Raw genomic sequence first — 15,793 nt, forward strand, 5'->3', positions numbered from 1 at the left:
AAAGGAGAAGAAGAATTCTAAAGACAGGATGACATAACTGTAGCTGACAAGAGAAGTCAAAGCCAAAAATCAGTGGTAAGTTAGAGGATTGGGAAACTTTTAAAAAGCAACAGAATAAAACTAAAAATAGTCATAAAGAAGGAAAACATGGAATATGAAGGCAATCTAGCCAATAATATTAAAGAGGATGCCAAAAGTTTCTTCAGATACAGAAAGAGTAACAGAGAGGTAAGAGTATATATTGGATTACTGGAAAATGATGCTAGAGAGAGAGGGGACAAGAAATGGTGAATGAACTGAAGAAGTATTTTGCATCAGTCTTCACTGTGGAAGACACTAGCAGTCTGCTGGAAGTTCCAGTGGGTCGGGGGGGCAGAAATGTGTGATGGTGCCATGATTAGGGAGAAGGTTCTTGGGAAACAGAAAAGTCTAGAGGTATATAAGTCACCTGGACCAGAAGGTATGCACCACAGGGTCCTGAAAGAGGTGACTGAAGAGGTTGTGGAAAAATTGATAGGGATCTTCTAAGAATCAATTGGTTCTGACATGCTTCCAGAGGAATGGAAAATTGCAAATGTCACTCTATTCTTCAAGAAGGGAGCGAGGCAGGAAAAAGTGAAATTATAGGCCAGTTAGTCTGACCTCAGTGATTGTGAAGACATTGCAGTCATTTGTTAAGGATGTGGTTTTGGGGTACTTGAAGGCACATGTTGGAATTCTTTGCCACACATGGCTGTGGAGGCCAAGTCATTTAGTATATTTAAAGTGGAGATTGATAAGTTCTTAATTAGTCAAGGCATCAATGGTTACGGGAAGAAGGCAGGAGAATGGGCTTGACAGGGTTAATAAATTAGCCATGATGGAATGGTTGATAAGCCTCAATGGGCTGAATGGCCTAATTGTGCTGGTCTATCTGAAGGTCTTGTGGTGTTAACACACCCCGGTCCTTGTTGAGGGATCAGCATTGGAAAGGGTGAGCAGTCTCAAGATCCTGGTTGTCAACGTCTCAGAGGACTTATCCTTGACCTGACATATTGATGCAATTATGAGGAAAGGATGTTAGTGACTATATTTCATTAGGAGTTTGGGGAGAATTGTTTTGTCTCCAAAGACTCAGATTTCTGAATGGTTCATGAACGCTATATCACTATCTTGCTCTCTGAAGATAGTCAACTAATTCATAATTAGCTCAACAGGAGGAATTTGCTCCTGAATCATCCAGTGTGGGTCTTTCCTGCACCTCCTCCGTGATGGAAAGAATGAGATGCATACAGGGCTGGTCTAGAAGACAAGGTTTTGAGAGATCCCAGGGTGGTAAGTTAACTAATTCATACCTGGCTCGATGGGCAGAAGCAGAGGGTGAGAACTGAAACCAGAGGAAGGGGTTTCTTGGACAGGAGACCTGTGACGAGTGGTATGCTGCAAGGATTAATGCTGGGACTTTTGTTGTTCATTATTTGTAGAAATGATTTTACCGTAAGACTCTGAGACGTAAGAGCAGAAACACAAGAAACGCGTGTACAGTCCAAGCCCCAGAGCAACATGCAAAGTGATGGTACAACTCCTGGCAATCCAGTCTGTCATTCCACTGGTCGAACACTGGAGGGCAGCACTGCTGGACGAGGCTGGCCCCTAACCCAACAAGAATGCCACACGACACTGTCTCCAGCATCATCTCACCTGGACTGCAACAGCAGGCAAGCCCGCTTGAGGCCTAGTCCTTGCTACAACCATTGTTCTTGGAATCTGGTACAGTTTAATGATCATACAAATCACATTTTAAAAAGCAAAGAGCACCTTTGGTCGGCCTCCTAGAGGGAAATAGGACCGGCTCAGATGAGAATCTTGTTCGGGATGGACGAGTTGGTCCGGAGGCTCTATAACAATATGATGCTGTGCAGATTTGGGGAATTAAGAAGGCAGCAGAGGTGAGTGAGGGAGAGCAGTGGGACAGACCATTGCCTATTTAGAGCCCACCTACCTTGTCGAGACCATTGGACAAGCTGGAGGTGATGTCACCATTCAGGAAGTGATGTGTGTCAGTGGAAACAGCTGATTGGTGAGCAGCAAGGGTGGGTTGTTCACTGAAATAAAGACAAAGGCAGGGATGTTACATTGTAACAGGCAGTGTTTATCGAGGAAGAATCTTGCTGGTGTAATCAATACACTCAGTGAATGTGAGATGCATGTTCTCTGTCCAGGAGGAAGAGAGGGCCCAGTGCAAGGGTGTCCATGGCAGGAGAACTCCGTCCAGTGGAATGTTCCTGCTGCAAAAGGTGGAAACCAGGGGAAATTAGCAACAGGAACGTTTGTGTGACCACAGCTGGGGAGGCAAAAGACAGACACAGCTCTCGTGACAGGGGACTCGGCTGTAAGGGGTGTAGAGGGGCTTTCCACTGGGTGTAGACAAGCCTCTGAAATGGTATAACACACAAGCTGCTGTAGCAACTCAGCAGGTCAAGCAGTATCTGTGAGGGAAAGGAATTGTCAGTGTCAAAACCCAAACACCAACGATTGATCCCCACCCTCTCTCCCCCACACAGATACATTAGTGAAACTTTTTGCTGGAGGGGTAGGACTGGCAGCTCAATATTCTGAGGTTCTGTTGTTTTGGACAAGATAGAGTGATATTAAAGTGGGAGGGATGGCATTACTAATCAGAAAAAATCAGACAGTGTTGGTCAGACAGTGCTCTGACCAGACAGACTGGAGTGCTCGTCTACTGAGTCTATCTGTCTGGAACTGAGGAGTAGGAAATGATGAGCACATTCCAGGGATCGTATTTATAGACCTCCCTTTTGTCAGCAGGATTTGGGGGATAAATCTGTAGACAGATAGCGGACTTTTGCAAGAAAAACAAGGTTGTGTTAGGTGATTTTAACTTCACACACATTGACTCCTATACTGTAAAAGGATTGAATGGCATAGAGATTGTCAGATTTGTTCAGGAAAGTTTCCTTAATCAATATGTAGAGTTCTGAGCTAGAGAGTGTGTGACACTGGACTTCCTATGAAGGAAAAGGAACACGTACAAATTCAAATTTAATTGTCATTCAGCCATACATGAAAACCCCTGAATGCAGCCAAACGAAGCAGCTTTTCACCAGCGTCTCGGTGTAAAACACCTCGTCACACTCAGTAAAATACAGTCACACAAAACAATATTGTCCAAGTTCCTGAGTCCATGAATGTTGCAGCAGTCTGCACTCAAACTCAATAGAGCTTGTCTTCTACCGAGTGAACACTGGGGGCTGCACGGACTCCAGCTTGGACGTCACGCATCACCGCCTCCACACCGTCACATCAACTCTGACACCTCCGCCTCCGAATGAACGCATCAACTCTGACGCCTCTCCCCTGGGTGGTTGTAAACAGGCAACACTGCGGCTTGAGGCCCAGTCCTTGCTACAACCGAGGCCACGCAGCTCCCCCATGCAGGTCATAGAACTGAGTGTACGGGGACACTTTGGATCTGGTGCTCATAATTCCATTAGTTTCAAGTTAAGTATGGAGAATTGCGTAATGTTGTGTACTTGGGTTTTCAGACGGCTTTTGACAAGATGCAACACAAGGCTGCTTAACAAGCTACGAATCATGGTGTTACAGGAAAGATTCTGGCATGGGTGAAGCAGTGGCTGATTGGCAGGAACCAAGAGAGGGAATCAAGGGAGCCTTTTCTGATTGGCTACTGGAGACTAGTGGTGTTTCACGGGGTCTGTGATGGGATCAATTCTTTATATGTTATATTCTATGATTTGGGTGATGGGATTGATGCCTTTGTTACAAAGGTTGCAGATGATATGAAGATAGGTGGAAGGACAGGTTGTTGTAAGGAGGTAGAGAGGCGACAGAAGTACTTAGATTAGGAGAATGGGCAAAGAAATGGCAGATGAACTACAATGTCGGGAAGTGTAGCGTCATGCTCTTTGGTAGGAGTGGAAAGGGTTGACTATTATCTAAATGGAGAAAATACTAAAGAAAAGAACTCATGCGTAAAGGGACTTGCGAGTCCTTGTGCAGGATTCCCTAAAGGTTAATTTTCAGATTGAGTTGGTGGTGAGGAAGGCAAATACAATGTTGGCATTCGTTTCAAGAGGACTAGAATATAAAAGCAAGGATGTAATGTGAGACTTAATGCAGCATTGAGAGTTAATGCTCACTTGGAGTATGGTGAGCAATTTAACGTAGAAACATAGAAAATCTACAGCACATTACAGGCCCTTTGACCCACAATGTTGTGCTGACCATGTAACCTACTCTAGAAACTGCCTGGAATTTCCCTACCGCATAGCCCTCTATTTTTCTAAGCTCCATGTAACTATCTAAGAGTCTCTTAAAAGACCCTGTTGTATCCGCCTCTACCACCATCACTGACAGTGCCTTCCACACACCCACCTCTCTCTGTGTGAAAAAGTTACCCCTGACATCCCCCTGTACCTACTTCCAAGCACCTTAAAAATATGCCCCCTCATGTTAGCCATTTCAACCTTGGGAAAAAGCCTCTGACTAGCCACACGATCAATGCCTCTAATCATCTTATACGCCTCTATCAGGTCACCTCTCATCCTCCGTCGCTCCAAGGAGAAAAGGCCAAGTTCACTCAACCTATTCTCATAAGGCATGCTCCCCAATCCAGGCAACATCCTGGTAAATCTCCTCTGCACCCTTTCTATGGCTTCCACATCCTCCCTGTAATGAGGTGACCAGAACTGAGCACAGTACTCCAAGTGGGGTCTAACTAAGGTCTTATATAACTGTAACATTACCTCATGGCTCTTGAACTCAATCCCATGGTTGATGAGGCCCAACAAACTTTACACCTTCTTAACAACACTGTCAACCTGCACAGCAGCTTTGAGTGTCCAATGGACATGGACCCCAAGATCTTGCTGTATATCCAAACTGACAAGAGTCTTACGATTAATATTATATTCTGTCTTCAAATTTGACATACCAAAATGAACCACTTCACACTTACCTGGGTTGAACTCCATCAATCACTTCTCAGCCCAGTTCTGCATCCTATCGTTGTCCCACTGTAATCTCCATCAGTCCTCCACACTGTCCACAACACCTCCAACCTTTGTGTCATCAGCAAATTTACTAACCAATCCCTCCACTTCCTCATCCAGGTCATTTGTAAAAATCACAAAGGGGACGGGTCCCAGACCAGATCCCCGAGGCACACAACTGGTCACCATTCTCCATGCAGAATACGAAATATCCACAACCATCTTTTGCCTTCTGTGGAGAAGCCAGTTCTGGATCCACAAAGCAAAGTCTCCTTGGATCCCATGCCTCTTTACTTTCTGAATGAACCTCGCAAAGGAAACCTCATCAAGTGCTTTACTGAAATCCATATACACTGTATCCACTGCTCTACCATCACCAATGTGTTTTGTTACATCCTCAAAGAATTCAATCAGGCTCATAAGGCACGACCTGTCCTTGTCAAAGCCATGCTGGCTATCCCTACTTAGATTATGTCTTTCCAAATGTCACATATTCTGCCTCTCAGGATCTTCTCCAAGAACCTGCTCACCACTGGAGTGAGACTCACTGGTCTATAATTTCCTGAGTTATCTCTACTCCCTTTCTTGAACAAGGGAGCATGGTTTGCAACCTTCCAATTATCTGGTACTTCTCTGATCCCTATTGCTGATGCAAAGATCATCGCCAGAGTCTCAGCAACCTCCTCCCTCGCTTCCCACAGTAGCCTGGGGAACATCTCATCCAGTCCTGGTGACATATCTAACTTAATGCTTTTCAAAAGCTCCAGCACATCCTCTTCCTTAATGTCTGTACACTCAAGCATTTCAGTCATCCCCACAATTGCCAAGGTCCTTTTCAGTGGTGAATATTGAAGCAAAGTATTCATTAAGTACCTCCACTACCTTCTCCCACTCCATGCTCACGTTTCCACTCTCACTCCTGATCGGTCCTATTCTCCCATGGCTCATCCTCTTGCTCTCACATACTAGAATGCCTTGGGGTTTTCATTAATCCTGCTCGCCAAAGCCTTCTCTTGACCCCTTCAAGCTCTCCTTATTTCATTCTTAATCTCCTTCCTGGATACCTTGTAATTTTCTGGAACTCTAACAGTACCTAGTTTCCTGAATCTTTTGTAACCTTTTCTTTTCTTCTTAACTAGATTTTCTACGTCCTTTCTACACCAATGTCCTTTTACCCTACCGTCCTTTCCCTGCCTCAATGGAACATACCTATGTAGAACTCCATGCAAATGTTCCCCGAACATTTTCCATATTGCTGCTGTGCGTTTCCCTGAGAACATCTGCTCCCTATATATGTTCCCAGGTTCCTGCCTAATAGCATCATATATCCCCCCACCCCAATTAAATGTTTTCCCAAATTGTCTGCTCCTATCCCTCTCTAGCCTATGGTGAAGGAGATAGAGTTGTGATCACTATCTCCAAAATGCTCTCCCACTGAGAGACCTGACACCTGACCAGGTTCATTTCCCAATACCAGATCAAGTACAGCCTCTCCTCTCGTTGGCTTATCTACATGTTGTGTCAGGAAACTCTACCCCCTCTAAAGAGATGTTAGTCAATATTAGGAAAGTTAAAATCACCCATCACAACAACCCTATTATTATTGCACCATTGCAGGATCTGCCTCATTCTACTGCTCGATGTCCCTGTTACTATCGGGGGGGTGGGGGGGAGGCTATAATAAAAACACCCAATATCCTTTGCTCTTCACTTGCTAAGCAGCTTCCTGTGCCGCACCTTGTCAAAGGCCCTCTGAAAATCCAAGTACACCACGTCTACTGCATCTCCTTTGTCTACCCTGCTTGTAATTTCCTCAAAGAATTGCAGTAGGTTTGTCAGGTAGGATTTTCCTTCCAGGAAACCATGCTGGCTTTGGCCTATCCCTAACTATCGATTCCAACAACTTCCCAACCACTGATATCAGGCTAACAGGTCTATAGTTTCTTTTCTTCTCCCACCCACTCTTCTTAACTAGCAGAGTAACATTAGCAATTTTCCAGTCATCAGGTACATCGATTCTTGAAACATCATCATTAACGCCTCCGTAATCTCTCCAGCTACTTTCTTCAGAAACTGAGGGTTCATTCCATCACATCCAGGAGATTTATCCACCCTCTGACCATTATGCTTCCTGAACACCTTTTCAGTCGTGATTTTCACTGCACAAACTTCACTTCCTTGACACCCATAAATGTCTGGTATACTGCAGACGTCTTCCACTGTGAAGACTGATGCAAAATATGCATTCAGTTCCTCTGCCATCTCTGCGTCTCTCATTACAATATATCCAGAATCATTTAGTATTGGTCCTATATCTACCCTCGACTCTCTTTTAACCTTTATATACTTAAAAAAGCTTTTAGTATCTTCTTTGATATTAGTCATAGAAACATAGAAAACCTACAGCACAATACAGGCCCTTCGGCCCACAAGGTTGTGCTGAACATGTCCCTACCTTAGAAATTACTAGGCTTACCCATAGCCCTCTATTTTTCTAAGCTCCATGTACCCATCCAAAAGTCTCTTAAAAGACCCTATTGTATCCACCTCCACCACTGTCGCCGATAGCCCATTCCACGCACTCACCACTCTCCGAGTGAAAAAGTTACCCCTGACATCTCCTCTGTACCTGCTCCCCAGCACCTTAAACCTGCGTCCTCTTGTGGCAACCATTTCAGCCCTGGGAAAAAGCTTCTGACTATCCACATGTTCAACACTTCTCAGGTCACCTCTCATCCTCTGTCACTCCAAGGAGAAAAGGCCGAGTTCACTCAACCTATTCTCATAAGGCATGCTCCCCAATCCAGGCAACATCCTTGTAAATCTCCTCTGCACCCTTTCTATGGCTTCCACATCCTTCCTGTAGTGATTCGACCAGAACTGAGCAGAGTACTCCAAGTGGGGTCTGACCAGGATCCTATATAGCTGCAACATTACCTCTCGGCTCCTAAACTCAATCCCACGATTGATGAAGGCCAATACACCGTACGCCTTCTTAACCACAGAGTCAACCTGCACAGCTGCTTTGAGTGTCCTATGGACTCAGAACCCAAGATCCCTCTGAGTCTTACCATTAATACTATATTCTGCCATCATATTTAACCTACCAAAATAAACCACTTCACACTTCTCTGGGTTGAACTCCATCTGCCACTTCTCAGCCCAGTTTTGCATCCTAACAATCTCCCGCTGTAACCTCTGACAGCCCTCCCCACTATCCACAACACCTCCAACCTTTGTGTCATCAGCAAAATTACTAACCCATCACTCCACTTCCTCATCCAGGTCATTTATAAAAATCACGAAGAGTAAGGGTTCCAGAACAGATCCCTGAGTCACACCACTGGTCACTGGCCTCCATGCAGAATATGACCCATCTACAACCACTCTTTGCCTTCTGTGGGCAAGCCAGTTCTGGATTCACAAAGCAATGTCCCTTTGGATCCCATGCCTCCTTACTTTCTCAATAAGCCTTGCATGGGGTACATTATCAAATGCCATGCTGAAATCCATATACACTACATCTACTGCTCTTCCTTCATCAAAATGTTTAGTCACATCCTCAAAAAATTCAGTCAGGCTTGTAAGACACGACCTGCCCTTGACAAAGCCATGCTGACTATTCCTAATCATGTTATATCTCTCCAAATGTTCATAAATCCTGCCTCTCAGGGTCTTCTCCATCAACTTACCAATCACTGAGGTAAGACTCACTGGTCTATAATTTCCTGGGCTATCTCTACTCCCTTTCTTGAAGAAAGGAATAACATTCGCAACCCTCTAATCCTTGGGAACCTCTCCCGTCCCCATTGATGATGCAAAGATCATTGCCAGAGGCTCAGCAATCTTCTACCTCAACTCCCACAGTAGCTTGGGGTACATCTCATCCGGGCCTGACAACTTATCCAACTTGATGCTTTCCAAAAGCTCCAGCACATCCTCTTTCTTAATATCTACATGCTCAAGCTGTTCAGTCTGCAGCAAGTCGTCACTATTATCACCAAGAGCCTTTTCTATAGTGAATTAAGTACAGACAGACATACTTTATTGATCCCGAGGGAAATTGGGTTTCATTATAGCCGCACCAACCAGGAGTAGCGAAGAAATATAGCAATATAAAACCATAAATAATTAAATAATAATAAGTTAATCATGCCAAGTGGAAATGTCCAGGACCAGCCTATTGGCTCAGAGTGTTTGACACTCCAAGGGAGGAGTTGTAAAGTTTGATGGCCACAGGCAGGAATGACTTCCTATGACGCTCAGTGTTACATCTCGGTGGAATGAGTCTCTGACTGAATGTACTCCTGTGCCTAACCAGTACTCCAACTGCACCATTGATGCGGCTGGACGATCCGGCAGCGCCGACAGCAGGCTGGACAGTACCTCCAGACTCCTGATGGATACGGTAAAGACAGCCAAGCTGCGCGACGCCTTTGGCACCCCCACAGGGGCAGCTCAGCCACAAGCCACCTGGACACAACCGGACGGCTCAGCCCGCTCCCGGATCGACTTCCTCTTCCTGTCAGAGCCCCTCACAGTCAGATCCACCGACATCACGCCGGTGTTCCTCTCTGACCACTGCCTCCTGCGAGCCACCTGCCACCTGCGGGAGGACCGGAAGGTAGGGAGGGGGACGTGGAAGCTGAACGTCAAGCTGCTGACCCCAGAGAACATCGAGGAACTAGAGAAGGAGTACACGGGTTGGAGAAACTTGAAAGCCTTCTTTGATTCCCCGGTTCACTGGTGGGAAGCCACCAAGGAGAGCATCAAGAGGTTCTTCATCCGCAAGGGTATCCAGAGAGCAAGGCAGGGGCAGAGGGAACTGCGGGAGGTGAAGGGCCGGCAAGCCCAGCACTTTGCCACCGAATCCTCCAAGACCATCTTCCGTTCAAGGGTCCAAACCGTGGAGCAGGACGAGACGTACTCTCACTTCTTCTTCCAGAAGGTGAACAGGGGGAGCTCTGTGATCCACAACCTTAAGGAAGAGGACAGCTCAGTCACGTCCTCGCAGACAGACATACTGAGGATCTGCAGGTCCTTCAATGCCGGTCTGTACGGAGAAAAGGCCACAGACTCCACAGCCTCCCGCAGCTTCCCGTCGTCTATCACGCAGGTCTTGGACGACGGCAAGCGGGAGAATCTGGAGCAGCCACTGACCCTGGACGAGCCGCCTGACCCTGGACGAGCCGACTGACCCTGGACGAGCCGCCTGACCCTGGACGAGCCGACTGACCCTGGACGAGCTGCCCGGCTCCGTCTGTTCCTTTGAGTCGGGTAAGACCCCGGAAGCGACGGGAGAGTCTGGAGCAGCCGCTGACCCTGGACGAGCTGCCCGGCTCCGTCCGTTCCTTTGAGTCGGGTAAGACCCCGGAAGCGATGGCTTACCGGTCGTGTTGTATTCGGCTCTGTGGAACCAGATGGGCCCCGACCTGCTGGAAGTGAACAACGCTACGCTCCTGGCAGGCAGCATGTCCGAATCCATGCGGAAGGGCATCATCACCCTCATCCACAAGCAGAAGGGGGAGAGGGAAGACATTAGAAATTGGAGGCCCATCTCACTCCTGAATATGGACGACAAGATCCTGTCCAAGGCTCTCGCCAACAGGGTCAAGTCTGCACTGGAGCAGGTGATCCACCCGGACCAAACCATATAACCATATAACAATCACAGCACCGAAACAGGCCATCTCGGCCCTCCTAGTCCGTGCCGAACTCTTAATCTCACCTAGTCCCACCTACCCGCACTCAGCCCATAACCCTCCACTCCTTTCCTGTCCATATACCTATCCAATTTTACCTTAAATGACACAACTGAACTGGCCTCTACTACTTCTACAGGAAGCTCATTCCACACAGCTATCACTCTCTGAGTAAAGAAATACCCCCTCGTGTTTCCCTTAAACTTCTGCCCCCTAACTCTCAAATCATGTCCTCTCGTTTGAATCTCCCCTACTCTCAATGGAATTCAGCCTATTCACGTCAACTCTATCTATCTCTCTCAAAAATTTAAATACCTCGATCAAATCCCCCCTCAACCTTCTACGCTCCAATGAATAGAGACCTAACTTGTTCAACCTTTCTCTGTAACTTAAGCGCTGAAACCCAGGTAACATCCTAGTAAATCATCTCTGCACTCTCCCTAATTTATTGATATCTTTCCTATAATTCGGTGACCAGAACTGTACACAATATTCCAAATTTGGCCTTACCAATGCCTTGTACAATTTTAACATTACATCCCAACTTCTGTACTCAATGCTCTGATTTATAAAGGCCAGCGTTCCAAAAGCCTTCTTCACCACCCTATCTACATGAGACTCCACTTTCAGGGAACTATGCACTGTTATTCCTAGATCTCTCTGTTCCACTGCATTCCTCAATGCCCTACCATTTACCCTGTATGTTCTATTTGGATTATTCCTGCCAAAATGTAGAACCTCACACTTCTCAGCATTAAACTCCATCTGCCAACGTTCAGCCCATTCTTCTAACTGGCATAAATCTCCCTGCAAGCTTTGAAAACCCACCTCATTATCCACAACACCTCCTACCTTAGTATCATCCGCATGTTTACTAATCGAATTTACCACCCCATCATCCAGAGCATTTATGTATATTACAAACAACATTGGACCCAGTACAGATTCCTGAGGCACCCCGCTAGTCACCGGCCTCCATCCTGATAAACAATTATCCACCACTACTCTCTGGCAGCTCCCATCTAGCCACTGTTGAATCCATTTTATTACTCCAGCATTAATACCTAACGACTGAACCTTCTTAACTAACCTTCCATGTGGAACTTTGTCAAAGGCCTTGCTGAAGTCCATATAGACTACATCCACTGCCTTACCCTCGTCAACATTCCTCGTAACTTCAAAAAATTCAATAAGGTTTGTCAAACATGACCTTCCACGCACAAATCCATGCTGGCTACTCCTAATCAGATCCTGTCTATCCAGATAATTATTAATACTATCTCTAAAAATATTTTCCATTAATTTACCCACCACTGATGTCAAACTGACAAGTCTATAATTGCTAGGCTTACTTCTAGAACCCTTTTTAAACAATGGAAACACATGAGCAACACGCCAATCCTCCGGCACAATCCCCGTTTCTAATGATATCTGAAAGATCTCCGTCAGAGCTCTTGCTATCTCTACACAAACTTCCCTCAAGGTCCTGGGGAATATCCTGTCAGGACCTGGAGATTTATCTACTTTTAAATTTCTTAAAAGTGCCAGTACTTCCACCTCTTTAATTGTCATAGGTTCCATAACTTCCTTACTTGTTTCCCACACCTTACACAATTCAATATCCTTCTCCTTAGTGAATACTGAAGAGAAGAAATCATTCAAAATCTCTCCCATCACCCTCGGCTCCACACATAGCTGACCACCCTGATTCTCTAAGGGACCAATTTTATCCCTCACTATCCTCTTGCTTTTAATATAACTGTAGAAACCTTTCGGATTTACTTTCACCTTATTTGCCAAACCAACCTCGTATCTTCTTTTAGCTTTTCTAATCTCTTTCTTAAGATTCCTTTTACATTCTTTATACTCCTCGAGCAATTCCTTTACTCCATTCTGCCTATATCTATTGTAGACATCCCTCTTTTTCCGAACCAAGTTTCTAATATCCCTTGAAAACCATGGTGCTTTCAAACCTTTAGCCTTTCCTTTCAACCTAACAGGAACATAAAGATTCTGTACCCTCATAATTTCACTCTTAAATGACCTCCATTTCTCTATTACATCCTTCCCATAAAACAACTTGACCCAATCCACTCTCTCTAAATTCCTTCGCATCTCCTCAAAATTAGCCTTTCTCCAATCAAAAATCTCAACTCTAGGTCCAGTCCTGTCCTTCTGCATAATTATATTGAAGCTAATGCTATTGTGATCACTGGACCCGAAGTGCTCCCCAAAACATACATCTGTCAGCTGACCTATCGCATTCCCTAACAGGAGATCCAACACTGCCCCTTCTCTAGTCGGTACTTCTATGTATTGTTGCAAAAAACTATCCTGCACACATTTCACAAACTCTAAACCATCCAGCCCTTTTACAGAATGAGCTTCCCAATCTACGTGTGGAAAATTAAAATCTCCCACAATCACCATCTTGTGTTTCTACAAATATCTGCTATCTCCTTACACATTTGCTCTTCCAACTCACGCTCCCCATTAGGTGGCCTATAATACACTATCAGTGTTAATACACCTTTCCCATTCCTCAATTCCACCCAAATAGCCTCCCTAGAGGAGCTCTCTAATCTATCCTTCCAAAGCACCGTCATATGATTTTCTCGGACAAGCAATGCAACACCTCCTCCTCTGGCCCCTCCTACTCTATCACACCTGAAGCAACTAAATCCAGGAATATTTAGTTTCCAATCACACCCCTCCTGCAACCATGTTTCACTAATAGCTACAACATCATAATTCCAGGTATCAATCCACGCTTTAAGCTCATCCACCTTTCTTACAATGCTCCTAGCATTAAAATAGATACATTTAAGATTCTCTCCACCTCCTCCTCTCTTTTCATCCCTAACAATGCATTCAAATTTATTATCCTTTTCTTTCTTCTCCCCTACATCTTCGGGCTGAGCACATCCTTTCTCCATCACCTGCCTCTCCTCCCTCACACATTGTCTACTTACTTGCTCTACTGGTGAACTAACCTCCTCTGGGTTCGTGGAGAAGGTGTGGAGGAGGATGGAAGGGACAGTGTCGAGGTTCATCCCCAGCAGCTGCGTAACAGAGGACTCTCTGATCTACGGGCTGTTCCCGGGGACGCACACCGAGACCAACATCTGGTGCTGCTAGCAGATCATCATCTCGGTGAAGGACGCTCTTTGGTCAGCCCGAAACTTGATGGTCTACCAGCACATGGAGATGTCCGTGGGGGAATGCTGCTGAATGGCACATTCTCGGCTGCAGGAGTATGTGCTGAGGGACGCACTCAAACTTGGTGCAGCCACTGCAAGGGCCCGGTGGGGAAGGGTCACAGTCTAGGGTCCTTCTCCTGTGGGAGTTGAGGGGTTGGGGTTGGGGTGTATACCCCTCAACAGGGGAATGTAAATATGGAATAACAGAGTGCCACCTGGGTGGCGAGAAGTGTGGAAATGTAAAGACTGTAATGGAAACATTTGTAAAGGACTGAAAGTCATTGAATGTTGTATATAATTTTATTTTTGAATAAAGTATATTTTGTTTAATAAAAAAAATTCTGTTAACAGTTTAACACCTGGTACGTCCCTTATTTGGGGATAAAGTATTAAACTGATTTTTGGAACAGGGAGTTGGAGCAGGAGCTTGCTCTGTCCTCTCCAAGCATCAACCTAGTATTGCAGTACTTCTGGGAATGATGCAATTCCCCCTTGGGGTATTTTAAAATATTTGAAAAGTAGATGTTAAGTAACACACATAATGTGCTGGAGGAACTTTGAATCATTGCTTTCTCATGGGACCTGTACAAAAGGGACAGCTTGCACCTGAATTGGAGGGGGACTAATATCTAAGCAACTGAGGCTTTACACTACAGTTACAGGGGATAGGAACCGGTGCCAAAATATGTGCCACAACAGCTGGCTGGTATTTTGCAGCAGCTTTTCAATCTGGGTCTCAGTCACAAAAAGATACCGGTACTATGGAACACTTCCTGCTCCCTCCCCTCTGGTGAGTGGCTTGTTTTCCAATCAACCCACCTCCTCCCTCCCCAGCCTCCATGGGGATGACCACCCTCTCCCACCTGACTGTGACTACAGGTCAGGTTAGGAGTCAGTTCAGCTGGAGAGACTACAGCAAGGCAAGACTCTCTCATAGGTCCCCGTTAAGCCTGCCTTTTTGTCAGCTACGCCGAGCAGTCTATGTTCCAAGCCTACACTGCTCTCTGTTCCTGTCCCCCACTTTATCTCCACGGCATTGACGACTGCAACGCACCCGTGCTGAACTCATCAACTCGACTTCATTCACTTTCCCTCCAAATTCCACCCTGTCATCAAATTCACCCTGTACATTTCCGACACTTCCCTTCTCTTTCTTGACCGCCCTGTATCTGTCTCCGGAGACACCGAGGTCTATTTCAAACCCATGGCCTCTCACAGCTAGCTACCCAGCTACTTGTAAAAATGCCACCCATTTCTTTCAATTCCTCCGTTTCCGCCATATCTGCTCTCAGGAAGCTGCAAAGGATGGGCATAGACAAATCCACTATTTCCTGGATTACTGACTAGCTGACAGGTAGATCCCAGTTTGTACGGCTGGGTATTTCTCTGTCTGAGATGATGGTGACATCACTGGAGTGCCACAAGTAACTGTCCTGAGTTCATTTCTGTTCACACTGTACACCTCAGACTTTCAGTACAACTCTGAGTCTTTTATCAGTCTGTTGTAGCGGGTGTAATCTTCTTTGCTGCTTTATGTTGGGAAAGTAGCATCGGTGCTGGTGATACTAAAAGACTGAATAAACTCATCGAATAGGCTGGAACTGCCCTTGAGCTACAATCCAGACTCATTGAGTTAGCGGTGGAGAGGAGTCACTAAACAAACTGTTAACCATTACGGACAGTCTGACACGTCCTCTCCATGACCTACTGAATAAAGTGTAGAGCATCTTTCGAACAGACACATTCAGCTCCACTGTCACAAGGATTGTTACAGAAAATCTTTCCTACCAAATGAAATAAACATATACATCAGTTCATCTCTGTGTGACTGGAAAACGTACTTAGTAAAACAGTCTCTGCTTTATTATTTTGTACATTT

General features: G+C 45.6%; 1 pseudogene; it reads left to right on the forward strand.

The window, feature by feature from the left end:
* The first annotated feature begins 14,231 nt into the window (after positions 1–14,231).
* Positions 14,232–14,404, forward strand: LOC132392028 (U2 spliceosomal RNA; annotated as a pseudogene).
* The last annotated feature ends 1,389 nt before the right edge of the window (positions 14,405–15,793 follow it).

The sequence above is a fragment of the Hypanus sabinus genome, chromosome 3 (genome assembly GCF_030144855.1).
Source record: "Hypanus sabinus isolate sHypSab1 chromosome 3, sHypSab1.hap1, whole genome shotgun sequence".
Lineage (NCBI taxonomy): Eukaryota > Metazoa > Chordata > Chondrichthyes > Myliobatiformes > Dasyatidae > Hypanus > Hypanus sabinus.